Here is a 27525-nt window from a genome sequence, read left to right as displayed (position 1 = left end):
AAAATTCCTGTAAGGCTGCGGTTTAAGCACATTATTCATTTTCAAGTTCATGGCTGAATCTCCTCAAATTATGAATATGTTTATGATCAATAAGTAAATAGAATTTATTAATAGTACAGAGTGTTCTTTGGCCTTCCTTCCATGTGTAATGAAATCATTAATCTCTGTAACCTCTGCCCACAAACTAACTTGCATGGAATTCATGAAAAATAGCAGACTATGTGACCTCATATAAAGTGTATGGATATAAAAGTATGTCTTAATACCCTTCAATTATGTACCAAATTTATGCAGAATCAGTCATGCTCTTTGCAGATTATTGGACAACAGAGAGACACATGAAATGCTAAGAGTGAAATCTAAAAAGTCCTTACTTTATTTGATTAAAGATACACATGAGCATGATACACCTTCTTGTACTTAAACTTAAGTATAGACAAACATTATGAAAGAAAGATGGGCAAAAGACATGAGCAGATCACAAAGGAAGAGATACAAGTGTCTGCTATACCAGGGGAAAAGCGAGATATAGATAAAATGAAAACAAAAGTAACATATCAAATTTCCATAATTTTAAAAATGGCAGTCCATGGCAATGGTGAGGGTGAGGTAAAATGAACATTTCCACTAAGTAATGAAAGTATAAATTGGTACAACCATTCTATAAGGTAGTTTGTACAAGAACCTGTAAATATTCTTACCTTTCCCCAGTATTTTCATTTCTGAAAAGTTATTCTCAGAAATGCCTATGAATATTTATACCAAGAATGTTCATCAAAGAAGTATTTATAATAGTTAAAAAATAGAAGCAAGCCAAATGTCTGACAAGAGGAGACTAGTAAAATCATGCAGCATTTATATAGTGGAATATTGCACAGCATTTAAAAACCATTTATTCAATAAGATGGGGCAAAGCCTATGCCATGAGAAAAAACTGTAATTTGAATTGTGAAATAAAGTTTACATCTATCTGTATATCTATGTAAAGAAAAATGAGAAGATGAAAATACTATATCAAAGCATTTAGGGTTTTGTGCCTAAGTGGTACAATTATAGGTGATGCTGTGTTTTCCAGACATTCTGCTTTGAAAATCTGTTAGTCTTACACTTGCAAAAAAAATATACCATTGCTTGAATCATATTGACATGATTAAAAAAGAAAATAGTATTTAATCTCCTAAAAGTGACAAAATATGGTGGTGGAAACAGAATTCAGAGCAGTGGCATTAGTATACTTCCTTCTTGGCTCCTCGTCCATCTGGAGAATGAAGAAGAAAAAAAATTGTAGGTCACTTTCTCAGCCTTGACAGATCTTTACCCTAAATACGAAGGCTGGAGGTAGCAGCCACCCTGCAAAGGCGAGAGTTGTTTTTAGGAAGGTGATTATCAGCCTCTTGGAGGAAATTCCAGCACAGCTTCTTTGTGTCCTGAGTCCCATTTCTGCCTTCATCATGATCAATGTTCCCTCCCTGTGCCAGAGGGAACAGTACAGCATAAAGCTCCAAGTGGGTGTAGATTTGCCCTCATCAGTTAGTTCTGCCCCCAGACAGGTTTGGCAGAACCTGTTCTCCCCTAACCTGGCCAGCTGCTCAGGTGGTCTCTGTCTGAGTCCCTTTCTTCATGGCATCTTCCATTGCTCTCTAATAAATGCTCTCTTTTTTTAAAATTCTCTTAGTGCTCCCAGGAGAGGAATGGGAATTTTAAATGGCAAGAGGAAGAGAACAAAACACCTCTTCTTCTTTTTATTCCAAAAAGACCCTACTGTTGATGGTGCCTTTTTTTTTAGCCTGTCTCTCCCTTTTCCCTTCTTTCCCAAAAATATGTTTTGCAGTCAGTTTGTAAAAACTAGTGTGAGCTGTAGCAGCCTCTCATATGTGGCCTTCCATCTGTAGCTCGGTCTGTATTATGCACCATATATTTAGAATGTCTAAATTAGTCATGTTCCATGTGCTATTTAAAGAGGAGCAGGAAAGTCAGATGGAAGAGCAAGGCTATTGATCAGGAATGGCTTCTGAACGGGGTTGGCTCTTATCCTCGAATCCCAGAAGTTAGAGAGATATTTTGGGGACATCAAGAGAACAGATGGTCTGTGAAGGCAGCTGGCCCATGTGGTAATTAGTCCATGGAGGCAAGTGGTCATTTTCTGAGCTTGGAGCAGAATTTCACTTCTGTTTGTGTGATTCAAGTTGTGGACAGAGGCTACAGTGAGAACTCCTAGGTCTTGGAAATGTGTGTAAATGAATCAACACAAGTGGATTGATAGCAACTCAGCTCGGCTTTCCAAGTGAAAGGTTCCTTGCAAAAAGATGGGAGGAGTTTTCGTTTTGTTTTGCTTTTAATTTGAAATTGGAGATACTCAACTCTGTTCAATAGGGCTAGGGAAAGTGAAAATACAAGACAGGACACTTGATGCTAAGGTTTCTGGGTCCCTCACTGGACTGAGATGAGGGACCATTTCTCATATCACTTTGTGGCCCTACTACTGAGCAGGATGCTTGGTGTGCAGACACAGACAAATAATGTTTGTTGAATGAATAAATGAATTCACAGAGGGTGTAGGAACAAGAGCACAGGTTGAGAGATTGGCCTTGCCCAAGAGGAAAGAGAATGTTTCCTTTGAGACCGAAGGAAAGAATGGCTCTGCAGAGCGATGAGTGAACTTTTGCTTATCTGATTTTTCCTCTGGGAGAGAGACTAGGAATTTAAGGTCTGAACACATAAAAATAATCACTGTCTATTCAATAAATTTCTGACAGTGATGATTTAATACGGGACTTGTATTCCTCCATATCTCTGTATTTCTATTTGAATCTTTAAAGTAGAAAGCTAATTTCACTGTGCATTTGCCATTTCTATTTTAGTAATCATCTTATTTTTCCCACATGGTCAGTCTTCCTTTTCTTCCAAGGATATCCTTGTCCCACTGTGATTCACACCACTCTGCCATTAGCTTGTCTTAAGTGACCTGGCTTTTCCATCTCTCATCTTCATACTGTACCTGTAGGAGATACATCTCCTGCCCTTCACGTGGAGGCCATTGTTTCTTCTTGGACATGTTTATTCATAATCATAACTGCTTATAATTCATTTTCAATAATCCTACTCTGTAAAATGTGAACCCTCCAATTCTGCTGTGACTTGTGGTTCTAAACCCAGTTCAACTGTGTTATGTGAGGGGTTTCCCCACACATCCAACACATAGATCTCTGATACCAGGTGGGTGTCCTACAGTTCAGCTCAATTCTGACACTATCTACCCAGAGATAGCATCAGATCTCACAGGTTAAGGGCGCAGTCCCACAAGACTGCGCCCCCCACCTTCAGATGACAGTCACAAGCTCAGATTATCATCTGTGCTGCTGACTGACCAGCTATCCTTGGGTTTGATTAACTTGCTAGAGGAGCTCACAGAACTCAGGAAAACGTTTTACTTACTAGATTACTGGGTTAATATAAAGGGATACGATAAAGTATACAAATGAACATGCAGGTAGAAGACATGCATAGGGCAAGGTGTGTGGGGAGGAGTGCAGAGCTTCCCTGCTCTCTGTGGGCACCCCACTCTCCCTGCACCTCCACCAGTTTACCAACCCAGAAGCTCCCTGAACCCATGTACTTTGGGAATTTTTATGGAGGCTTCTTTGCATAGGCATGATTAATCATTAATTCCATTTTCAGCTTTTCTCTCTTCTCAAGAGAATGGGGGCAGCCTGAAAATTCTAAGCTTCTAATCATGGCTTGGTCTTTCTGGTGACCACCCCTCATCCAGGAGCCCATCCAGAGTCACCTCACTAAAACAAAAGACAGGGGCGCCTGAGTGGCTCAGTGGGTTGAGTGTCTGACTTTGGCTCAGGTCATGATCTCATGGTTTGGGAGTTCAAGCCCCGTGTTGGGCTCTGTGCTGACAGCTCAGAGTCTAGAGCTTGCTTCAGATTCTGTGTCTCCCTGTCTCTCTGCCCATCCCTGCTCCAAAAATAAATAAACATTAAAAAATAAATAAAAGACACTCCTATCACGTAGGAATTTACAAGGGTGCCAGGAACCAGGGATAGAGACCAATACATGTATTTTCTATTATCTAACAAAGTGGAACATTTATTAGACAATCCTACCCCTGTGCTATCTTCTCTTGTAAGTTTGGCTTTGGAGTCAGGCTGCCTGATTTCAATCTCAGCTGAAGCAATTAAGTGTGTCATGTCAGCAGGGTGCTTTCCCCCTCTGCTCCTCAAGTTTCTCTTATCTGTAAAATGGACATTATTAATATCTCCTGGGGTTGTTGCAGGAATATATGTATTAACACAGGTAATATATTGCTTTTATAGCTCTGCCTGACACAATAAATGTTAATAATTATGACTACTGTTTTTGTTGTATCTTGGTAGGCCCGAGGAAAGTAATTTTATAGCCCCAGAAATTTTTTATGCTCTTTCCCTGGCTCCTCATGCCCTTTTGAATTATAGATGATTTTCCTTAAGACACCATGGAGACAGTAGTGGGTTCATTTCCTTTTCTTGACTCATCTTCAAAATATCATTTAATATAAACAAAATTAAAAGTTTTTCAGCAAAGAAATTTTGAGAAGTTCTCGTCACAAAGGTAGAATTTTGATCTAACCCAGCATTAATGTGCTGGGTATCAGTGGGAATATTTGAAATGTCTATAGTATGTTAATCATAGTTTTTGTGCATACTGTATCTGTTGAAGTGAGGGAGTATCTCTTGAGAAGTACGTGGTATGGAGAATTTTGGATCTAAGATGAATATCAATATTTATTCACATTTGTTGCAGTATATCTTGAAATGTGAGTTTTCATCCTTTCTCGTTTCTTTCTCTGAGCTAGTGTTCCAGTCTAAAACCTGAAGGAAAACGTTTTGCTTACTAGATTACTGGGTTAATATAAAAGGATACGATAAAGTATACAAATGAACATGCAGGTAGAAGACATGCATAGGGCAAGATGTGTGGGGAGGAGTGCAACATTCTCTAGCTTTGGCTAGAAAGCTCAGTGATTTCCTGGTCCCTCCGGTGTTTTCCTAATTAGAATCCTATTAAGACATGGATATCATGGGAAGGTTATCACAGTTGACATGCAAAGAGACACTTCTGTGCTGAGAACTGCTGTGAACGTGGACATGTACCAAGCCCCGTAGCTGAAGTGGCAGACTTGTTAGGTCTGTGGCTTCTTGCCTTTTGGAGTTTATGAACAGCTGAGTCTTTCAAAGGCTGATCACTTTTCTTATCTGGAAGTTTACCATTATTCTTATTGACTTTCCATTCATCATGTTAATTGCTATTAGATTCTAGTTTCCCTGGCCCAGGACTCATTTGTTTTGCCCTTTGCACCCAGTGTAGACTCTGCCAATCCCGACACATAATGGCCCCTTCCTTTACTGTGGGCTGTGCTTTGGATCTGGAAGCAGCTTGACTAAGCAAGAGCAGCAGGAAAAGAAACTCCTCCTTTTATTTCCAGATACCATAGCTACTGTTGGGAGGTGAAATGGTGATCTCTCTTGGGTGTTGGTTGGAGTGAAATCATTTGTCTTTTTAAAGCAATACTGTGTTTTAAGATATAGTTTTTTCATAGTGCTTTTCAAATATTAACATGATAGATGAGTCTCTGGGGCAGAACATGAGTAAATGTTAAAGCATAAGCTTTCAGGAATAAAATTTAAGCTCTTTAGAGTTGTCAGCTTGAAGAAGAATTGAGGTAATTCTTCAGAAGGGAAGCATCATAGGAAAGTGTGAGTTGGCATCTAAATGTAGGTTCATTTTCTTTCCCAAATAGAATAGTTAGAGGTGTTTTCTTTGCCTTGGCTTCCTAAGGGGACATGTAGTAGATCCTGAGACCCCTTCACACAAGTATTGACTAGTAGATAGCCTTTTTAGTTCCCATTCATTCAACAACCTTGAGCACCTGCTGTGTGCCAGGCATGCCCCAGGCATGGGGGATCCAGAAGTGAGCACCCAGACAAAGAGCCAGGCTCATGGAGTTTATGTTCCAGGTGGGGACGTGACTAAACATGAACCTAAGTAAGCAAATTATATGTATGGTAAGAGAAGGTAAGTGCCTTTATATGGGAAAAATGGAGGAGTTTACAAAGAATGGGGGCTTCTGGGGGAAATACTATAATCTTAAATAAGGCAGACGAAGCCTTGTTGAGATGAAGGCATCTGAACAGAAATCTGAAGAAGGTAAGGGAGCAAGTCTTTCATGCACTGAGGAAGAGGATTCCAGAGAGAAACAGCAGCTGGTGCACTGGCTCTGGCAGTAGTCTGCCTCTGTGCTGGAGGAACACAAGAGAGGCACATGTGCTGGGGCGGAGTGGATAGGGAGGAGGAGGGGAGGCGGTGCAGTCAAGGTGGGGGGGGGCATCATGTGGGCCATTTACCCTCAGTGAAATGGAAACATGCTGGCTAGTTTTAAGCAGAAAGGTAACATGAGCTGACCTAAGTTCTAAAGGGGTTATGTTGGATGCTGTGTTGAGAGTGAGCTGTGGGATGGCAGGGTGGAAGCAGGGGACCATTAGGTGGTATCACAGTACCCAGGCGGCAGATGGTTGTGGCCCAGACCAGGATGGCAATAGTGGAGTGGTTAGCAGTGGTCAGATTCTGGGCATACTTTTGAAGGTAGAAACAGTATGGTTTGCTAATGGATTGATGGTTTACTAATGGATTGATGAGAGAAAGAGAGGAGTCTGAGATGACTGGGAATTTAGCCTGAGCAACTAGAACAGTGCACTGCTGTTAATGGAGATGGGAAGACTGTGGCTGGACAGAGAGAGAGAGAGACAGAGAGAGAGAGAGAGAGAGAGAGAGTGTGTGTGTGTGTGTTGCGCGTGTGTGTTGGGGGAAAACGGGCGTGTTTTGCAAGTTGTAGATAGTGTCTTTCAGTTGTCTAAACCGCATGAAGCTTATTTTTTGAGAAAATTATAAAAAACATACTCTGATAATAGATTTCCTAAAAAATACATACACAATGAACTGGAATAAATGCTATTTATATATGAGTATATATATATACATATATGTGTGTGTGTGTGTGTGTGTGTGTATACACACACACACACACATATATGTATATATATACATATATATATACACACATACACACACACATATCATTCACTCAGTAATTTATAAGTACTTATGATGAGTTAGGCACTGAAGCAAGAATAAAAGAGTTTCCCTACTCCAGTGGGCAGCCAAGTTCGCAGTGATCAGTGACAGTGATAAGGTGCTATTTTAGATCACAGATACTGTACACATACTACTTGAAAGCAAGCATACTAGGAAGGAAAGCCATCAAGCTCACTCTTGTAGATTGTGGGGAAGATTGGTTCCCAGGGGAAGATATTCTGTGCTGAAGTCCTCACAGAGGAAAGGGAGTTGAAGAGGGAGGGGAAAAGATAGACTATCGGGGATAGGGGTTGGGGCCCCTGGTATACAAAGCCCTAGGGATAAGGCACAGCCTGGTGAATTGGGCCCAGAATCCATTTTGACTGGGACTTTGAGTTGGGGTCAGGGTGTGTTGATATGAGGCTGGAGATGTCACTGAAAACCACATGACAAAACGTGTTAGCTTTACATGCCCTCGATGACACCAGGGAGCCACTGAAGGGGGCTGAACAGAATGGTGACACTATCAGAATGTAGAAAATACTGCTTTGGCTGCAGTATCTGTGGTGGACAGATTGTAGGGACTCAGCCTAGGTGAACAGAGATCTATTGTAGTGAGTTATTCAGGGCTGAGGTGATGTTAGCCTGATGTGTTGTAGCAGAATTATGGATAAGAGAGCTGTGCAATTCCAGAGATGATGATCGGCTAGATAGTAATAATAGCTGACATTTATGTAAAGCTCACTGCATACCAGGCATGGTGTGGAGAAGGTGTTAAGGATGAGTCTTAGATTTGGGCAGCTCATTTAATGCTGGTGCCATTCCCTGCTCCTCTGGAGGGGCAGAGCCAGACAAGGGGAGATGATCAGACCAGTTTTGGTGGGTGATTTTGAGGTGTCTCTGGGATACATAAGGGGAGAAGGCTGAGACAGTTGGGATATGAGTTTGCAGTTCAAGACAAATCAAGTTTAGAGCTGGATCTGGGACTTGTTAGGGGGTTGATGCAAATTTAAACTGCAGCCATGGATGAGGCTCTTTCGTGGTAATGTTTGAGTGAGGAGAGACCTGAAATCAAAACTGCGGGAGCACCCACAATTGCATGATAAGGGCACCTTGCAGGACTAAAGAGGAAGTAGGCAGGAAACCAGAAGAATGTAGTACCTTGAAAGCCGAGGAAAGAAAGCAGTTTTAGATGGGGAGAGTGAGCCTTCACCTCGAATGTTGACAATAGAGCAATATAAGGACTTACGGTGTCCACTGGATTTTGCTGTAAGAAGTCATCGATGACCTGGGTTGGTGAAAACATTTTTAGTGGTATGATAGGGCAGAAATCAGATAGCAGTGGGTTGAGGAAAGGAAGGAGAGGAACTGGAGTCTGTGGATATAGACTGTGTGATCTAGAACTGCTCTGTGCTACAGGGTAGCCCCTCACCACATATGGCTATTTAAAATTAAAATTATATGAAATTTAAAATTCAGTTACTCACTTTCTCTAGCCACATTTCAAGTGCCCAGTAGCCATTTGGCAGCACAGATTAAGAACATTTATGTCATTGCAGAAAATTTTGTTTGACAGTGCTGATCTAGATGCTGAGCAGTGAAGGAGAGAATGAAACAGAGCAGTAGTTAATTCTGAGCTTTGTGTATATGTGTACAGGGATAGGTGTGTGTGTGTGTGTGTGTGTGTGTGTGTGTATTTAATGTGAGCAACATAAGATATTTAGAGCTGGTGGAAAGAGCTCATGTGTCAATGCATGTGTTTTACCTCTGTCCTATCAGGTATAGTGTACAGAAAAAGATCCCCTCCACTCCTACCAGCATTTTTTACCCTTAAGGAATTAATTATTTTGAATACATCAGGGTGTGTTAAAAATTTACGTAGGAAGGGAAAATATTGTTTAATCCCTGTATCTCCATAATTTGTAACTTTACACATAAAATGGGATTGATATATGTTTGTTGACAAATTCCAAGTTGCTTTGGAGCACCAGTGTTCTAGTGATGTAATGCATTCCATAATCACATAGCAAAATGAGCTGAGCACTTTCCATGCTCCAGCTACTGTGCTGGTTGTCGAGGATATAGAAATGAATTTTGACTGAGAATGTATTTATGTCCCCAGATGTGCACTCTCTTTCCCAAGGGTGCTTCCTAGGCCCACTTGGGTGCTTCCTCACACTGTTATTTGGGAGTCAAGGGGAGTTAGGGAAGCTTTGCCAAAGTCCTTGGTCAGGGTAATCAGCTAAAGGTCTGTGATGCTATATCCCCAGCTGTATTGCACTCCCTAAGTCATACCTGTCCACATGTGGTTACTGAGTTGCTGAGTGCCTCCCCATTTGTTAGGCCTAGGATGTAGCCAAAATTTTAAAATAAGACAAAACCCCTATTCTAGTTGGGAAAAAGACATTGTAAACACACAAAGATAAAAACAGGATAGTGATCAGTAAGGTGCTGACTGGGAGTATGGGGCAGATTGTGAGGGGGAACATCCAGAGCACAGAGGGGCTCAGCAGACTGGAGCAGTGGCTGAGCAGCATGGCTGGATGGGAGAAAGATGTGACTGTAAGAGTCATTGTGATTTTATTAGCCACGCGTGAGAATCTGTCACATTCTAAGGCTAGTGTCTGATTACTGACAGCCTTTAGCATTTGGAAAAAGAAGTTTACTTTGATGTTTCCAGCAATGGGAAACATTTTAGGTGATTGTGCAGGGATGACCCTTTGCAGGTGGAACCTACCAAGCGCATGGCCCGGTGTGCCTCTAATTAGTGAGCAAGACCCAGAGCAGTGGAGAGTGGGCGTGGGGTGCATTGCTCCTGCCTGCACTTGATGCTGTGTGAAAACTTCAGTTTAACCATTTAAGAGGAGTAAAGATTCCCCCTTGGCCTCGCCAGTGTGGTCAGGTCCAGATCTCACTACTGGGGTAGACTTGGTGGGATGTGAAACAAGAGGAACGAGCCCTTGCTTGTACTCATTTTTCTCCTCAGTGCTAGATGTCAGATCTCTAGCTTAGGGAATTAAAGATACCCAGTGATGCTTCAGCATCTGAGCTGTTTGCTAGGTTTGTATAAAATACACTATCAGAATTTAAGGAGGCAACTGAAATATGCATTGCTGTAGTTATTTATAATTCAAACTTAGGAAAGTAAGCCTACAATATTGAGAATTATTCTTTAAGGGCTCTGTCACAAAGAGGTACCTCATCCTGTTGTTTATATCACACCTGTTCTTTATGAGTCCCAGTATGCAAGAAAACTCCTGAAGATAGGCATTAGTGTGATTCATGGACAGGAATCTTCTTCACCCAAGTCAAGAGATGTGGCTCTGCCTTCAGGTTCTTGTTAAATTTCATAGCTTCTGAGGGAACTTAATGCAGAATACTAACTGTCCAGGTTTTCTGTATCTGTATCTGCATGAACATCCCTTCATTCTGGGTATTTGCTTGGTTATAATTTTACTTCTTACGCTTTTGAACTGTATTCCTTTTGTGTGGCACCAAATTTCTTTGTAAGCCTCAGTTATTACAGTTAAGATATCATAAGCAAATGTAGGAGAATAAGACAGAATTAATGAGAAAAATCAGAGGGATGAAATATCCAGATCTTACAATACAATAATAATGGAAGAGAAAGAAGAAGAAATCCAGCTGTATCAAATTATTGACATTAATAAAACCAAAGACCAGGCTACAGGGCACCTGGACCACTGACCCCCAAATAACACTTTGAGAACCCTGGTTCTCACCATGGATTGAGTCCTCCAGTCTTTAGAGGCCTTCCTCTTGGTCTACTCAGAGAAGAGACTCATATGAAGAAAGACAGCCTGGAGTCTTTTATAGCAGTGGCCCTTGAGGTGCCTTATCTATGTCAGTGACAGCTGTGAAGTCTGCCATATTTATTGGAGTGGACGGGGCCCTGGACCCAGAAGACAATTTTTACACATGTTTTATAGATGGGCCCGTCTTCAAGTGTATTTCCACCTGTCTCTTCCCCGTTCCATCTCTACATCATAACCAACCCCATCTCATAAGAGCAGTCATGCCTGAGACCATACTCATGATGTTCTCATGCTGCCAGTATTTCGTCTTCACATTTTTTTTCATGGAAGTGTCCACTGTCCAAACACTAACCACCTAAAATGGATGTTATATAACAGGGAACACCAGGGCTTATCAAGATCATTACTGGTAAGCACATGGCAAAGATGCACCATGTACTTAACGGCCCTTTTAAGGAGAATTACAAGTGCAGAGGGCTGGTTCTTTCCTGGTTTCATGTTGTTCACTCCAGTTTCATTTGACTATGAAGCTTTCGAGGGATAAAAACCTGTGTCACATTAGGCCTCTGCAACATTAACACTCCTTTACTGATGCAGTTTGGAGTAATAGAGCAGTTCAGTGGTGGAGAAAGGGGAGGCATTATTTCTGTCATTACTTAACTCCTAGCATCACTCTGAAGAGTACTAGTGCCCCGTGACTGTCTGTCAATGACTTTGCCTCCATTTGGGAATCCCTGGATGTGGAAGCATTGAAATTATATTCCCCTAGAGCAGTGCTTTTTAACCTTGGCTGCACATTACAATCTCTTGGGGTGCACAGGCTGCACTACAGACTAATTAAATCAGCCTCTTGGTTGGGGACTGGGCATCAGTATTTTTAAAGCTCCCCAGGTGATTCCAGTGTGCCACCACAGTTATAAGCCACTGCTCTAAAGGAGTTGGCAGATCTAGAGCTGGAATAGCCTTTCAAGGAATGGTTCTTGAACCAGTACCTGTTCCAGGGGCTGGTTCCTGGAAATTGTGATACTCTTTGGTAGAACATCATGAAATATATTTGACCTCTCAAAGGTACTAGTACGTGACCTTTGTTGGGGTGAGAGAATGCAAGTCTTTCTTCCCACATCCCTAGGTAATATCTCTAGGTAATGTCCCCAGGTAAGATATTGTGTGTTACACATGTACTTCTATCCACACTGCAGTCCCTATGAGATAGGTCTTTTATTCTGGTCATCCTTATTTTACAAGTGAGGACACAGGAGTAAAGAAAGGCTCAGTTGCTTGCTCAGGAATACATAACTGGAACTTGAACCTGGGAACCCTGGCTCTGGGGTCTGTGCTGCTGTCTACTGCCTCTCAGTCCCCACAGAGAGAGTGAACATTGATTCATTCAATGGTGAATGAATCAACAATTTACTGAGCACCTATAATGTGCCAGGCACTAATCTAGGATGTCGAAGCACACTTACACTTTTATTATTGAACTAGGTATGGCTTAACAGATACCAGACTGTGTACCACTGTCAGAAAAATAAAGTCGATTGTTTCAAAATAATTATCCTTGGTAGATGTTCTGAGTATCATCTCTTCTATATCTAACAACCTTTTAGAGCAAGTTAACTATTTACTGGAATGTATTTTTCAAAATCTCTGAGACTTCCTTTTTAATCCATGGATTATTTAGAAGTGTGTTACTTAATTTCTAAGTGTTCAGGGATTTTCTTATCTTCCATTATTAGTTTCTACTTTGAATCCATTATGATCAGAGAGCACACTCTGTATAATTTCAATTCTTTTCAAATTTTTGGTTTGCTTTATGGCCCAAGATATAGTCTGTCTTATTGAATGTTCTATGGGTGCTTGAAAAATAAGTGTATTATGCTGTTGTTGGGTGGAATATTCTCTGTGAATGAGATCCTGTTGGTTGATTGTGCTGTTCGTATCTTCCTGATTTTGGGTTAGTGCAGGGAGAGGGGCCAGCACGGTTCCTCAGCGACTTCAACCTCATTGGGAAGAGGGTGCATGGGACAAAAACCCTGGCATGCCCTGGGTCGGGGCACTGACCAAGAAGCCATTGGCAGGCAAAGCCCTATCCAGTTGGGGGAAGACCCCGTGGCCCCATAAGGACACGCATCCACCAGGAGTGGGCCCATCAGGAAGAGCTGGGAGCCACGAGCCCTGTGTGCCACCCGGGATCCCGGCCAAGCTGCCAGCACTCCTCAGGGACTCTCTACCCGCTATGCCAAAGCTGTCTAGTGTCCAGCCAAGTAGCCCCGGGCCCAGCCTCTTCCTCCAATGCCCATCATGGGAAATTTGGGCGGGAACTCTTCCCCACAGGAGGTCTCGGGTGGCTCCAATGCCCACTGCAGCACCTCGCGTGCCTCCAAGGGCCTCAGTGATTCTGATATCAACCTGAGTGCCCTCCCACATTGGAGAAAGTGGCGCATGGGCCGGCAAGAAAGAGGACCCCTCTGGGGCCCATGGAATCCTTTGAAGGAGCCACAGGTGACCTATTCTTTCCTGACAGCCCACTGCACAGGGCAGATGTTTAGGGACATGCCAGCCCTCTGGGGCAATGAGGGTGTCCCAGTCCCACAAGCTGGCTGGTGTTGCCCTGAGGCCAGCCTCCCCATCGGGCCCATGTGCCCTGGGGCCTCCGTCTACTTGCACAGGCAGCCACTCACCTCACATGGTGGGGGAAACAGCGAGACCCTGGCCATGAAGACGACGTCCCACTGAAAGACAGAAGGACACCTGGGATGTCTGGTGGTTCTCTCTGTTGCTGACAAGGGGATAGATGTTCCCAACGATAATTATAGAATTGTCTCTTTCACCTTTCATCTTCATCAGTTTTTCTTCTGTCTTTTGAGACTCTGTTGTTTGGGGTACACACGTGTAGGATCATTGTGTCTTCTCCGTGGATTGAACCTTTTATCATTTTGTGATGTCCCTCTGTCTCTAGTAATTTTCTTCATTCTTGAAGTCTGCTTTACCTCACATAGCCACTCCTTTTTTGTTAATGTTTGCATGATATATCTTTCTCCATCCTTTTTCCTTCAAGTTACCTAAGTCATTTATTGAATTTGAAGTGAGTTTTTTGTAAACAGCCTATCGTTGTGCTTGTTTGTTTCTTAACCACTCTGCCAGTCTCTCCTTTTACCTGGTATGTGGACTACTTAGACTCAAGATAATTATTGATATGTTAGTTTCTGTCTCTCAAGTTAACTATTTATATAACCGAGGTACATTTTTATTTTAGAGAATTCACCAAGAGATTAAATGCAAAATAGGTATCAGTAGCTACTTAACCAAGGGGTCTTTGTTTATTTGTGTGATGTTATAGCCGAAGTAAAAGTTTTATATCATCTACTTGAAAGGTTTTCTAGGTTAAATTTATTGTAGCCATGCTGAATTTTATGGGGTTTGGGGGTCTCAGCTGCCAACATTTGTCCATGTGTTTTGTGGACCCAGAGCTTCCTTTTTTTTCTTAGAGAGAGAGAGCTGTGCCCGTGTTCCTGTGGGGGAGGGAAGGGGCCAGAGTGAGAAGAGGAGAGAGAGACTCTTAAGCAGGCTCCACACCCAGCATGGAGCCCTGTGTGGGACTCAGGTCAATCTCACTACCCTGAGATCATGACTTGAGTTGAAATCAAGAGTTGGGTACTTAACAGACTGAGCCACCTAGGAGCCCCCCAGAACTTCTTTCTGAGGAAAATTTTAGTCCTATCTGGGGAACTCTTTCTGCCCAGTTCCATACTCAGGTCCAGTGGCCTTACATTCTGGTACATGCCTAGTGAGTCACAAGGGGATGTCAGTAATACTATGAGCACAGTAACTGATAATGTTTTCATGTGCTGTTAGTGAGCAGCATAGCACATTTATGTATTTACATGCTATTATGAAATACGTTCCAGTTATTATTGCTGCAATACAAATTATCCCAGAATTTAGTTGCTTGAGGTCATCATTTTCATGTGGTAACAGATTATATGGGTCAGGGATTCAGAAAGGGCACAGTGGGGATGGCTTGTCTTGCTACAGCATGTTTGGGGCTCCATCTAGGAAGGCTAGAAGGCTGGGGCTGACAGGTAGGGGCTTGAATGGACTTGAATCATCTGAATGCTCATTCACTCCCAGGTCTGGCAGCTGGGCTATGATGTCCTGAGGACCAGGACTGCTAACTGGATTGCCTATGCATGGCTTGTCCTTGCAGTGTGGCTTCTTGATAGCATGGCAACCTCAGGGTAGTTTAACTTCTTATGTGTTCCAGAAAACAAAGTGGAAACCACATCACTTCATGTGCTCTCTTAACCAAAGCAGTCACAGACCCACACAGATTGAAGGCTGCGGGGTACAGTAGCATAGACCAAATAATCCATCATGACTTATTTGAGAAAAAATATTTAGGGAGTACCTTCTACATAGGTTAAATATTATCTATTTTTATAGATTTTCTAAGTTAAAAAAATTCCTTATATTAAACTGTCACTGGAAAACCGCCTGTCTTATAGAGCACATTGTTTTGCCTTCCTATGGAATTGTTTCTGTGCTTCAATATACATCAGTGTTATGATATGTTACTAAAGTTGCTGTAGGAATTTTATAGAGACAGTGGCTCTCTTAATCCTAAGATTACAATTGTGTTTTTTCTGAACCACATACTAATTTAACTAACAAGGGTGATAAGTGTATTGGAAGAATATAAACATGTTTGTTTATGTTTAGGATGGGAAAGGATAACAGAGCTAAGGTCTTATCTTCTGCTGCAGAGTGTATACATAAGAATGAAATGGAAAAAATTAGGAAATAGAAATATAAACTGGTTAAAAAATTGTATTTCTTTTGGTTTATTGTTAGTTCGTGGACCCAGTGAGTTGTGTTTTGTTTAGTGCCTGTGTTGTACATTTGGGGAAACTGAAGCTTTGAGAATTGACTTTGTCCAAAGTCATAGAGCAAGTTAATGGTTGAATGGAATTAAAATTCATGTCTGTCTCTCTCTTGGGTCAGATTATCTCTGTAAGATCTTTCTCTGGCTTTGTTATCAAGTGTCACTTTATGACTTGCTACCTCACAGGGGTTCAGTATGACCGAAATGCAGCTTGGCATTCTGAACAGATTAGTATATTAAAAAGGATGCTCCTGTTGGGCTGACAAACCTCACAGCTCCCACTAGTATTAAAGTTGTTTCTTAGTGTGCTTTTTACCCCAAAGGGAAAACACTTTTTACTCTCTCATTACATGTTGTGTTTTCCCTTGGTGGTCAGTGGAGATGTGTATCTGTGTCTGTGTGTGTTTGTAAGGACGTGGAGGAAAGTGTGCATAGGATTCAGTCTTCCAATTGAAAGCTAACCTCAATGGGGGGGGGGTCTTCAAAACTTTACACTGAATAGAACATACATTTTTACAGTTTAAGATTCAGATTGTTAAATTTTTCTGACAGTGGTTGCCTGAAACATAAGAAAATCCACAAACCAATATCCAAACAAAACCCAAAAATCTCTGTGGTGCCAAACAGTAAGTCCTCCTTAGTGTAACTCACAAGGCCATTGTGATTTGGAACCTGCCCTTGAGCTTCATGTCTTGCTGTGTCCTTCACCTGGCCCCTCTCTCAGCCTTACTGAACTTGTGTAGTTTTCTGAATGTACCATATTCTTCTTCTGTGCTATTGTACACTATTGAATGTGCTGGTCAGCCTGCCAGTCCTCGCACATCCTGTATGGAGTCTGCCTACTACACCGTTCTCCTCCTCAACATCGCTCAGATGCTTGCCTCTCCAGGCAGCTATTCTTAAGTCTCCCAAGCAGAAGTAGGGGTTTCTTACCATCACCCCTGGCCTTAACCACAGTGCTGTAGCTGCTCGTTTCTGGGAGTCAGTGTTTTATTCATCTTTATGTACTGTAGTCTTTTACCAATAGTGGAAAGTGCTTTTTGAGGGATTGTTGAAGGAATGAGTGACTGAATTTATGGGTTAACAGAAGCATATCCCATTATTCACTATACTCTTCCCCTTACTTACTACCCTTGTGTCCCTGGAATGTTTGGAGGACATGATATATCATTCAGATTTCACTGCCAAGGTTTGGACCTTGGGATGGGAGCTTAACTGACTGAACCACCCAGGCGCCCCTAGAATCTGTATTTTCTAAAGCTTTCCAGTTTCTACTGGCATAGACAAATACAAGTCAACTCGTGTCTATTATGGTAGAATATTGTGACCTATATTGTAGGTCTTCTGATTCTTTTCTTGCTCTTCAGCCTGCTGTGGTTTATATGTAGTTCAGAAGTTCCACAGAAATATACATATCTTCCCCCAAATGTCTAATGACTCACTCTTACAGCCTATTTTGTAAAGCTAAAATGAATTTTTACCACTGACTAATTAGATGAGTTAGTCAAATAGAATAAATACTTACAGGAGATGCAATTTCCCTGAAGCACAAAGCAGTTGATGTTGATGCTTTGAACATAGACTGTGATTCAATTTTTAAGACTAGGAAGTAGGAACCCTGTGTCATTAAATATCTTATTTAAGGTGGCACAAAGTGAACAGTGAAGCCAGAGTTAGACCGTGAGTCTCTGGCATAGATGTTGGCCAAACACAGAAGCTGTCAGCGACAGCCAGGAGACTGGGTGTGTCTGGCAGAGGGAAGGAAAGTGTTCTAAGTATGAATTATGTTAGTGATTGGGATGTAGGTGTGATATGGTAAAGGGCTTTGCTAACCAGGAAGGTTATGAGGGGGTGGTTGTAGTCAAATTGAAGGTCATGGTATCTGATAAAGGGCTATGGGATCAATGTGTTAAAAATTCCAGTCGTTATTATGCATTAGAAATGGATTTCTCCGGGTGCCTGGGTGGCTCAGTCGGTTGAGCGTCCGACTTCAGCTCAGGTCATGAACTCGCAGTTTGTGAGTTCGAGCCCCGCATCAGGCTCTGTGCTGACAGCTCAGAGGCTGGAGCCTGCTTCGGATTCTGTGTGTCCCTCTCTCTCTGACCTTCCCCTGCTCACGCTCTGTCTCTCTCTGTCTCTCAAAAATAAATAAAAATGTTTAAAAAATGTTTTTAAATAAAAAAAAGAAATGGATTTCTCAAGCAACAGTTAAAAAAATCCTATTGCAATATTCTAAAAATTTCCTTGACTTAAATATTATATATGTTAATTTGTGTATTACCAGGCTTTTTACCAGAATATTCAAGAATCCCCATATCTCTGGATCCACAATGATGATTTCTAAAAATGAGTGATTAGATTCAGCCTCCAAGCATGTTTAAGACCAGTGTAGAGCATAGCAAGAGTGGGGCTTGCACCAGAGCCCTGACCTGTCTGACCAAAAGCAGGAATGCATTAAATGGCTAATGGGGCAGAGTGGGATGACATAATAATATAATAGTAGTAATGACAGTTATTAAGGTTATTGCTATTGCTGATATCACTGAGTACTTCCCATGTACCAGGCATACATATTTGCATGTATTAATTTATTTAATCTCTACAACAGCTCTATGAAGAAATAGGTATTAATCCCATTTCTTAAAGATGAGGAAATTGCTGTCCATGAATGAATCAATAATACACTAATCTTCAAAGGTGAATTTTAAGACTGACTTTCCTGATACACTTTGGAAAGTTGATTAGCTTTCTGATGTGATCTTTATTGGTGTTTTTCTGTCCTTGATAGTCAATCTTGAAAAGAAAGGAAGAACAGAAAAGAAAGAATTATAAACACCCATTTGATGGTAAAGTTAAGTTACCTTTAAAGAGACTTACCATGACATGCTTTGAAATGCAGTGATTGCCCATCATCTTCGAGCATACCATTTGGAACCTTGAACTGGCTCCTTATTTAACTGCTATGAAGGTCTTAGTTCACCTGTCTGTAAAAGGAAATGGGTAAATGGCTTACCTCATTAGAAGGCTTTTTTTATTTGTCTTTATTTTTTGAGAGAGGTTAAGAGTGTGAGTTGGGGAAGGACAGAGGGAGGAGGAGAAGCAATCCTAAGCAGGCTCCACACCCAGGGCAGACCTGACGTGGGGCTCAAACTCAATAAGGGGCTAGATCTCACTATCGTGAGATCAGGACCTGAGCCAAAATCAAGTTGTACGCTGAACCAACTGAGCCGCACAGGTGCCCCTAGGAGACTTTTTTAGAACTAAGATGAAATTTGTGAATGTGGTTTGAGAAATAGACATGGGTTGGGGAATGTAAATGCAGTACATCCTCTATTTTGGCAGTAAGTCACTTAAGTAATTGTGTACAGACAAGCTCAGCGGTTGACCAGAGACAGTAACACTGTCACATATTCTCTGCTCTTTAACCTTTTAACTCCTTCTCATTGCTGCTACCTATATCTAAAGATATCTGCTTTTCCACAGCATCCTGGATGTACAGTGTATTGGCAGGAAGTTCCCCAGCTATTCAGAAACGTGCCCCAACAATGGCCACTCTGACTTCCCTCAGATGTTTGTTCTGGAATCCCTGCAGAACTCCCTACTATCTTAGTCCTCACTGCTGTTGTCTAGCCCCTTAAACTGTCTTTAGTTCAGGGAGACATCTAGTCTGTGTAATTTTTCACCATTGGTTTCTTAAAGTTATGGAAAGAGATGGATCTACTATTTCTTCATAACAGGCCACAGTCCTTGAAGAACTCAGGGTGAAAAAGAGATCTGTGTAGTTGGGGATCTCGAGGGGCACATTATGTGGTCTGGCCAACTCAAGGGCATAGAGAGAGGGAAAGTGCAGAGGCCAACTTCCAGGGCAGCCACATCTTGGGCCTTGTCATCTCCTGGAAGAGCCCTGCTTTTTCATTAAACCTACACATCATCAGAAATCCATTTTTCCCCATGACTTCTATTATTACTTCTGACTTCACTCTCCGCATTGTTCATTCATAGTCTGAGCCATTCCGTGCCCTTTGACCTTCCTTTCCTTAGGCCTTACTCCTCCCTTTCTATCCTGGAGTCCATGATGGATTCCTTTGGCCACTTTCTTCCCAGCCCTCCACACCTGTCCTGCAGAGCCCAGTCCTAGATCACTGTCTTGCCCCCTCCTCCACCTGTCCTTCGTGCTGCTGGAGGAAAGCCCCTGAAGGTCTATGTGTGCTGATATCAGTACAAATTTCTGATCTCCAGCCGGGCTGCACTTTGTGCTATCTCCCATCCTCTGGCCACCATCCAGGCTCCCAGCACCCCTCTCAGGGCCCATATCCACCCTTGGTCCCCTTATGACCTGGGAGGCCTGGCCTCCCTCCCACTTCACTTAGTGTTAGTTCTCATGCCTTTGTTTGGCTTCTTGCCCCAAACCTGCACTACCTGCCCCTTTGCTTTCTTATTTCTGCCCTGCTCTGGAGAGCAGGTGATACTGCTTTGTCCAAGGCCATGTCCTTTCAAGGCTGCTGGTCCCACATACCTCCCACTTTCTCATTCCATCTGTGTATCCTCATTGCCTACTTCTCTTTGTTCCTTCCTCTCAACATATGAAGGGTTGTTTCTTTTTCCTATTTTTTGTAACAAAAGAAAACACTGTCAACTCTGTAAGTTCCCTTAGTTACTGTTCTGTTGCATTCATTCCCTTCTTAGCCAGGCACCTTCCTTCCCTCCCTCCTGCCCTTCCTCTTTGCAAGGGATTTCCATTAGGGATGCAGACTTATTCTGGTTGTCCTGGTGCTTACCTTCTAGTGGTGGGAACAGTAATGAATAGGCAGGTGATGGATGAGAGGTGGCAGAGTGATGGGGCAGGGTGGAAGTGGGGAGCGAGACTAGAGAGGGCCTCTTTGAGGAGGTGGCTTTGTGAGAAGGATCCAGTTGTACCCTGGCCTGAGGGAAAGCATCCCGGGCAGAGGGGAAAGAATGGGCAAAGGTCCACAGGCAACAGTAACTCAACAACTTGAAGGAAATGAAAGGAAAATGTTCAACTCCCTCAACTCATTCCTGCCACTTCATCTGTCATCATCCTTCATGTCTGGCTTGCAGCTCTGTCCCTTCTCTGAAGCCCTCATTGGTGAGGTCACCAGTGATCTCATACTTGCCATCCCGTGGGTCAGTTTCATCCTTGTCATACTTAACCTTGATGAGACTTGCACCACTGCAGTCCTGCACTCGCTGGCTGCCTGTGCCACCTTCTGCCTTCTGTGATTTGTCTCACTTCTCCTGGCCTCTCCACCTCCCTTGCTGATGCACACACATAACTCCTGTGGGGTTGGGACACCCCAGGCCTGCATCCCATGCTCCCTCTCCTCTCCTTACAGACGTCCTGAATGGTCTGACCCACACCCACAGCTTCAGCTTGCAGGCTGGGGACACCCACCTCTGTGTGTCCCAGAGAAGCCAGTCTGCTGCGCTTCAGTCCCCCTCCAGCGGCTCCTGAAATCAGCCTCTCCAAAGCTTGACTCAAAACCCTTTTCTCACCTGTGGTTGGAGTCACACTGCCTTTCTCCCTCTCCCTCACTTGCTGTCCCATTTTCTAACCACGTTTTCTTGAGTTTTTTCCACTTCTCATCATCTCCCCTGGCACTGTCACAATTTAGGGCTTTGTCATTTCTTGCTGAATCATTGTGCTTCTCTCCTCATTGCAATCTGATCTCAATCCCTGTGGTCCCTCGATGCTCTGCTCCCCACCCCGCTGCTGTAAGGTGATGGTGCTGAAGTGGTCCCCGTCTCCCCTGTTAACAACCCTGAGCTTCAGGTCAGAGTTCGTGCCCATGAGGATGACCTAGTGGGCCAGCATGGTGTGCCCTACCTGAGTCCCCCCAGCTTCACTTCCTGCCTCTGTCCCAGACCTAGCTTTTTGCACTCCAGCCTTGCTGAACTGCCTTAGGTTTGCCATACATAACACATTGATTTTTGCTTTTTTCTATCTCTTAGCTTATGCTGATATCTATCCATAGAATGCCCTCTCTGATTTTGCGGTCATGGCAAACACCCACTCAGTCTTCAGTTCTGGTGAAACATCTTTTATCAAACTGTTCGCACCTTCCGGCAGGTAGACACTTCCTCCTTTCTGTTCCCTTACACCTTAGGTAGACTCTCTTAGGTGCTTATCATACATTTATGGCTGTGCTGTTTACCTATCTACCTTTCTCTCTGAAAGCACAGTGATTATGTTCATTTTTATATTTCTAATATAAAACACAATCCACAGTAAATAACCCATAGGAAAAATCAGTAAGGATCAAAATAACCACGTCACATGAATATGAAGCCTGTCAGGCTGGCGGGGACCTGGTGAGGATCCCAGCCCACCGGGGCGCTGGAATCATAACATGCCTTTGCTTTCCATTTATTGTCTGACATCTGGGAGGTTTCATGAAGTGACAGGTAGGTTGTAGTCTTGGGGGGGGGGGGGAAATGCCTCTGAAAAGAAAGTCAACTGTTAGTAGAAGTGATAAAATAAGGAGGAGCTCTAAGTAAAGTGAGATTCTTAGAAATTTCTGATAGATTAAGGACCAGGTGATGAATTTGCATAGCTCTATAACAAGAACAAATACATACCAAATGCAATAAATAGAAGTAAGACGAGGAAATTCAGGAGTTGTTTCAGCAAGGGCATCAGTCAGTGCAACTGTTTCTTATCAGACGAAAGAAATGTTTGGTGAAGGCCGAAAACCACAATAAACTTGCGTTGGGACACATCCAGAAGTTACTGTGAACGGATGCACTGTGATGCAGCAGAAAGCAAGGCTCATACAGACATTACCCTACCTGAGGAAGAGCTTTAGAGTGGTCACTTTTTATTCGTTTTTTATGGGGAGAATTGCTTACGTAGAGTACCTGAGCATTTGAAGGTTCGGGGCACTCTCAGGAACATCTCTTTCACAATGTCAGATGTCTACTATTTTCCCTAAGAAAACAGAGCCAGCAACAGATGGCACTGTAATAATGTCTCGTTTATCCCACAGGGTCTGGGAATGAGGTACATATTCCTGCTAAGCAGAATTTTCTAACTGAAAATCACTAAAGCACCAGAATAGTTAAAAATTAATGTTAGGAGTAAAATCTTTCTCGGGTATTTCTGTTTGTCTTCTTGAATAGGAGTAAGGAGAATATGCTCTTACAGTGATATATTCAAGGCAAGTTACATGAGTGTTTTTTCTTTATATTCAGTGTCTCAGACATTTTAATTAAAAACAAATAATGTTCTGCCTCCCCCGCACTGTTGTCAGGAGACCACTAGGTACTACTGTCAGCGTTTCTGCCAGTTCTAGATTCCCTTTTCCCATACACTCTTCTTTTGTTGGTAGAAAGATTTTTTTATGAGAATTCCTCTTAAAATTTACTACTTTGAATGTGTTGTAGACTATGAATTTAGATGATTATTGTTTAATAACTGTTACAATTGTGCATGAAAGTAAAAGAAAAGTTCTAAGGGTGGATGTGAAGATTATCTGTGGGTAAATGAGCCAAACAGTGGTTTTTATGACAGACTTTATATTGTTTATTCTGACTTCTGCATGGTCCTGCATCTCTGCTCTGAGCTGTTAATGTCGAATATGAAAAGTGACCTCTAGGGAGCAAACCCTCACACATGGTATGTTCCAGTCAGGCATTAAAAAGTGTGGTGAACACAGGCAGATCACAACTGCCCTGTGACTCAGTTTATTCACCTGTAGAATGACAAGGCTGGCCTAGATGATCTCCAAAGTCCTTAGGGGCCAAAAAACTAGTTCAGCAATGAAAAGTTTAAAATCTCTGAAGACCAGAGTGTTTGGAGGATTGAATGGCCACTTTGGATTGAGAACGTCATGGGAATCCTCCCAAAGGAGGAGGGTCAGATTTAGGAGGGCAAAAAAGGTAGACTGGTGGGGAAATGTGTCTTGAGAAAATTCAAGGCCTTTTCAGCAGTTATTGTGGTAAAGTATACGTAAAATTTACCATTTTAACTATTTTTAAGTGTACAGTCCAGTGACATTAAGCATATTCACATTATTGTGTCACCATCACACTACCCATTTCTAGAACCTTTTCATCATGTCAGACTGAAACTCTGTGCCCATTATATACTAACTCCCCATTTCCTGCTCCCCCAATCCCTGGTAACCACCAGCCCGCTTTCTGTCTCTAGGAATTTGACTAATCTAGATTCCTCGTATAAGTGGACCCATACAATATCTGTCCTTTTGTGTCTGGCTTATTTCACCAAGCACGTGGTTTAGGGTTCATCCATGTTGTGGCATGTGTCAGAATCCCATTCCTTTTTAAGGCTGGGTCGTAGTCCATTGTGTGTGTCTACTGTGTTGTGTCCATTCATCTCTTGGTTGAGGTTTGGGCTGTTGCCATCTTTTGGTATTATAAGCAGTGCGTGTATGAACATGTGTGCACAAGTATCTCTTCAAGTCTCTGCTTTCATTTCTTTTGGGTACATACCCAGAAGTGGAACTGCTGGATCATATGTTGATCCCATGTTTAGCTTTTTGAAGAACTGCCAAACTCTTCTCCATTGTGGCTGTACCATTTTCCCACCAGCTTTTCAGGAGGGTTCCAGTTTCTCCAAGGGGAAAAAGTAGTTGTAAATGCTCATTGTGAAGCAGCTTGCCTAGAGCCCATATTTCTCGTGAGGCAGGGATAAGGCCTGCAGTTAGGATAGCACACTGAGGTCACATTATGGAGGGTCTTGAAGGCCTGGACATGGGGTTGGTACTTTATTCTCTAGGCTCTAAGAAGCTTGTGAGAGAGAAGCAGGATTAGAATGGTACTGTAGGAAGGCTGAGGGCCACAGGATATGTCAGGATGGATTGGGTCCTGGAAGTAGGACACGGGTTGGCAGAGGATTGTAGTTATTGTGCTGGGAGACCTGACCCAGGCTCCATGTGGGAAGGTAGGAAAGGCAGGGATGACAGTGGAGAAACTTCTGGGATCAGCAGTGCAGGACTGGGCCACAACCTATGCACATATATTGAGTGAAGGTAGCAGGAGTGTGAGGGTAAGGAGTCGTACCTCCTTGACCTCCAGCATCTTGATTTCTGAGGTCCTATGTTGAGGACAGGTTTTAGAGAGGGGGCCTATGTCTGGTTAGCTCCTGGCCTGCTAAAGGGACAGCCATTTGCTGCAGACCAGGGAACTATACCTTGGATGCCTGGAGGTATCCCCATGTAGTTGGTCATCCTAGAGTCTGGTGTCCTTGAGTAGAATAAGATTTTACTTACAAGCACTAAGAACCTTGCTCAGGAAACAGAAACACCAAACTGAAAGTAAACTTAGCATCTATGGAGAGAAAGAAGGGGAAAGAGGGTGCCAGTTAGGGTATCTAAACCAAAATCTAAGCTCGCTGTGAAGTTCTTATTTTGATCTCTAATTAACATAATGCATAAAAATGATGCAATCCTATGCAAAGCTGGTTTGCTTTGCATTTGCTGGTGTGCATGCCACCTCACTGGCTGAAAAATCATTTCTGTCTCAGAAGGCTTCTGTCCCCCTTTTCTCTCAGCCCCTTTGTGTTTCCACCACTGAAGATTTCCAGGAGGCACAGGGATCCATTAAGGAGTGGTCCTTTGTGTTACAATCAGACTGAGGGGGCCTGTGTGCAGGTGTGGGAGGATGTGCCTGCGGGTGTGGTGGGTGGGTGGCTAGGTGTGGGTTTTAGTGGACACAGGTTGCAAGAGAGTTTTAAATAACTTATTTAAAATAGAGGGAATTAAGAGATCTGAATCAGATTTATAAGACATCATTAATTTAATTAGGCAAAGTATGGGGAAATACGCTAAAAAGTTGATGTAATAACTGTTTCGAGTCATGGGATGTAGAAGACGATGAGGAAGCAGCTGACATTGTGGTGAGCAAGATTAGCCTGGCTGCTCTGGCCTTCCCAGTAAGGAGTGCCAGGCCTGGAAACCATTTTAACAAAGCTGCCACCCTGTCGCACCCAGGCTGATGATACATGCTCTGCGAAAGGCAGCTCCTCTTATGTGCTGGAGAATCATTATGATAAGAACTATCACATTCTCTGGGTTCTTTGTAAGTAGATGTCCATCTTCTCAGATGGGTTTGTGTATGTTTCTACCTGTATTCTCAAATATGTGGGTTCAGATGTTTTATGATTCTTATCCCTATCTAATGCTGAGAAAGAAAGTGACTCAGTTAAAAAAACAATCTTTGGCTCACATACGTTTTTATCTGCATGTTAAACTGTCAGCAGCCTTTTGCAGGTTTCTTGCTGTGTGAAAAAGGTATGCTTGCTGACCCCAATAACAGAAGTTTGACAAGGCACAGCCAGCGACCCCTGGCAGGCCTGTTTCAGCTGTGCAGACACGCTCCATTAGCAAATGCAACTCCTTGCTGACTCGCCCAGCCTTATTTTTGCCCTGGAATTTGGTGGTTTCCCCAGCTGCTGTAGACAACAGTTAGAGGTGGGGAAGAGCCTGTTTCCTCCACAAGCACGAATTGCCTGAAAGAATTAACAGACTTTGAAAGGAACCACTTCACGTTTTCAGAGAAGTCCTTTGAGCTTCCCAAGAAATGAACCTTCTTCTTTCTTCCATGAATGACCCCTGAAGGGACTCTGGATTCTGTTCCAGCATGAGCTCAGCAAAACCTCTCTCAGCTGCCCTGATTCTCAGAGCCATTGAGCAGTATGCCCTGTTACCCAAGGAAGTGATGGAGGCTTCCGAAGAGAAGTCAGTCCTTGTAACTCTGTGCTCTGGTCCTTAAATCATCCAGACTGGCTGCCAGCAGGTTGCGCATTTGGAATCTTGAGGCAGGCCCCTGGGACAGCTGTGAGAAATGAGACTACCTTGAAAATCTGCAGTACCAAACTCCACCTCTTTGTGGCACCTGAAGGAGATCCAGACTTTGAACAGGATCAAAGAGGCTGTAAACAGGAAAAGGACTGTAAAAGGAAAAGCTCCTATTCTGCAGAGAGTGAGGAAGAGAACCCAGCAGTGTTTGTGGAGAAGTCCTGTTATGCCCACAAGAGAAGAGGGAGTGAGGAAGAAAGGAGGGGTGCTTTATCAGAGGCGTCGAGAGCTATGACTCCCCGCAGGCGGGTATTTCCCTGAGATGTACTTTTGTAGCTTCTCCCAAGACTGGAAGGTGCATTCTAGCTAATGTGGGGATTAAGAGGAGGGAAGAAAGATGGAATAGAAAACATGGCAAGTCAGAGGTGAAAGATAAGGGAGATTATCTGGTGATTGGCTGGATTTTTGCAAGATTCTTCTGACTATAGGAAAAACACCCACAATTACCAGTGATGTTGGACAGGCAATGGGACCTAGGCAGCAGGGAATCGTTTGCTTATTTGATAGAAAAATTCTGTTGGATCAGGCCTTTAGGAGGTTCATCCTGAGAGTTGACAGGTCACAACTTCAACCTGACAAATAAGACCGTGGTGTTTTAGTACAAGTGACATGGTGTAGAGCTCATTTGGGGGCGGGGTGTAAATAGATCTCCCAAGTAGTCTGGCTCTGGAGCACTGAGCTGTGCTGCTCCTCAGAGTTAGGAAGGACAATATGAAATTAAATAAGATGTGCACCTGCCATTGTGTTGGGTATCTTATGTGTTGTGTGCTTTAATGCTTCCAGAAACTTGCACAGCCCCAACCCAAAATACCCCCAAAATTGCTATGGTCAGTTCATCTGAAATGGCTATAATATCTAAGAGATAATTTTAACATTCTTTTAAAATTAAGTACGTAGAATAATTATAATATTTATC

The 27525-nt window shown here is 42.9% G+C and overlaps 1 protein-coding gene and 1 long non-coding RNA gene across 10 annotated transcripts in view; one reads left to right on the top strand and one right to left on the bottom strand.

The window, feature by feature from the left end:
* The window catches only part of CSGALNACT1 (chondroitin sulfate N-acetylgalactosaminyltransferase 1), a 339639-nt gene that overhangs the window by 265592 nt on the left and 46522 nt on the right, over positions 1-27525 (top strand). The window lies entirely within an intron of this gene.
* Positions 18380-20923, bottom strand: LOC122217560. Of its 2 annotated transcripts, none has more exons than XR_006201578.1 (3): positions 20553-20923; positions 18652-18758; positions 18380-18567 (listed from the first exon to the last, which is right to left on the bottom strand). It is a non-coding gene; the product is annotated as an uncharacterized LOC122217560 (long non-coding RNA). The 2 variants fall into 2 exon arrangements; XR_006201579.1 differs by lacking the exon at positions 20553-20923 and adding an exon at positions 19700-19768.

Source organism: Panthera leo, chromosome B1, assembly GCF_018350215.1.
Source record: "Panthera leo isolate Ple1 chromosome B1, P.leo_Ple1_pat1.1, whole genome shotgun sequence".
Taxonomy (NCBI): Eukaryota; Metazoa; Chordata; class Mammalia; order Carnivora; family Felidae; genus Panthera; species Panthera leo.
Note: the sequence above shows the minus strand (reverse complement) of the source record. Positions and strands in the feature narration are given on the sequence as shown.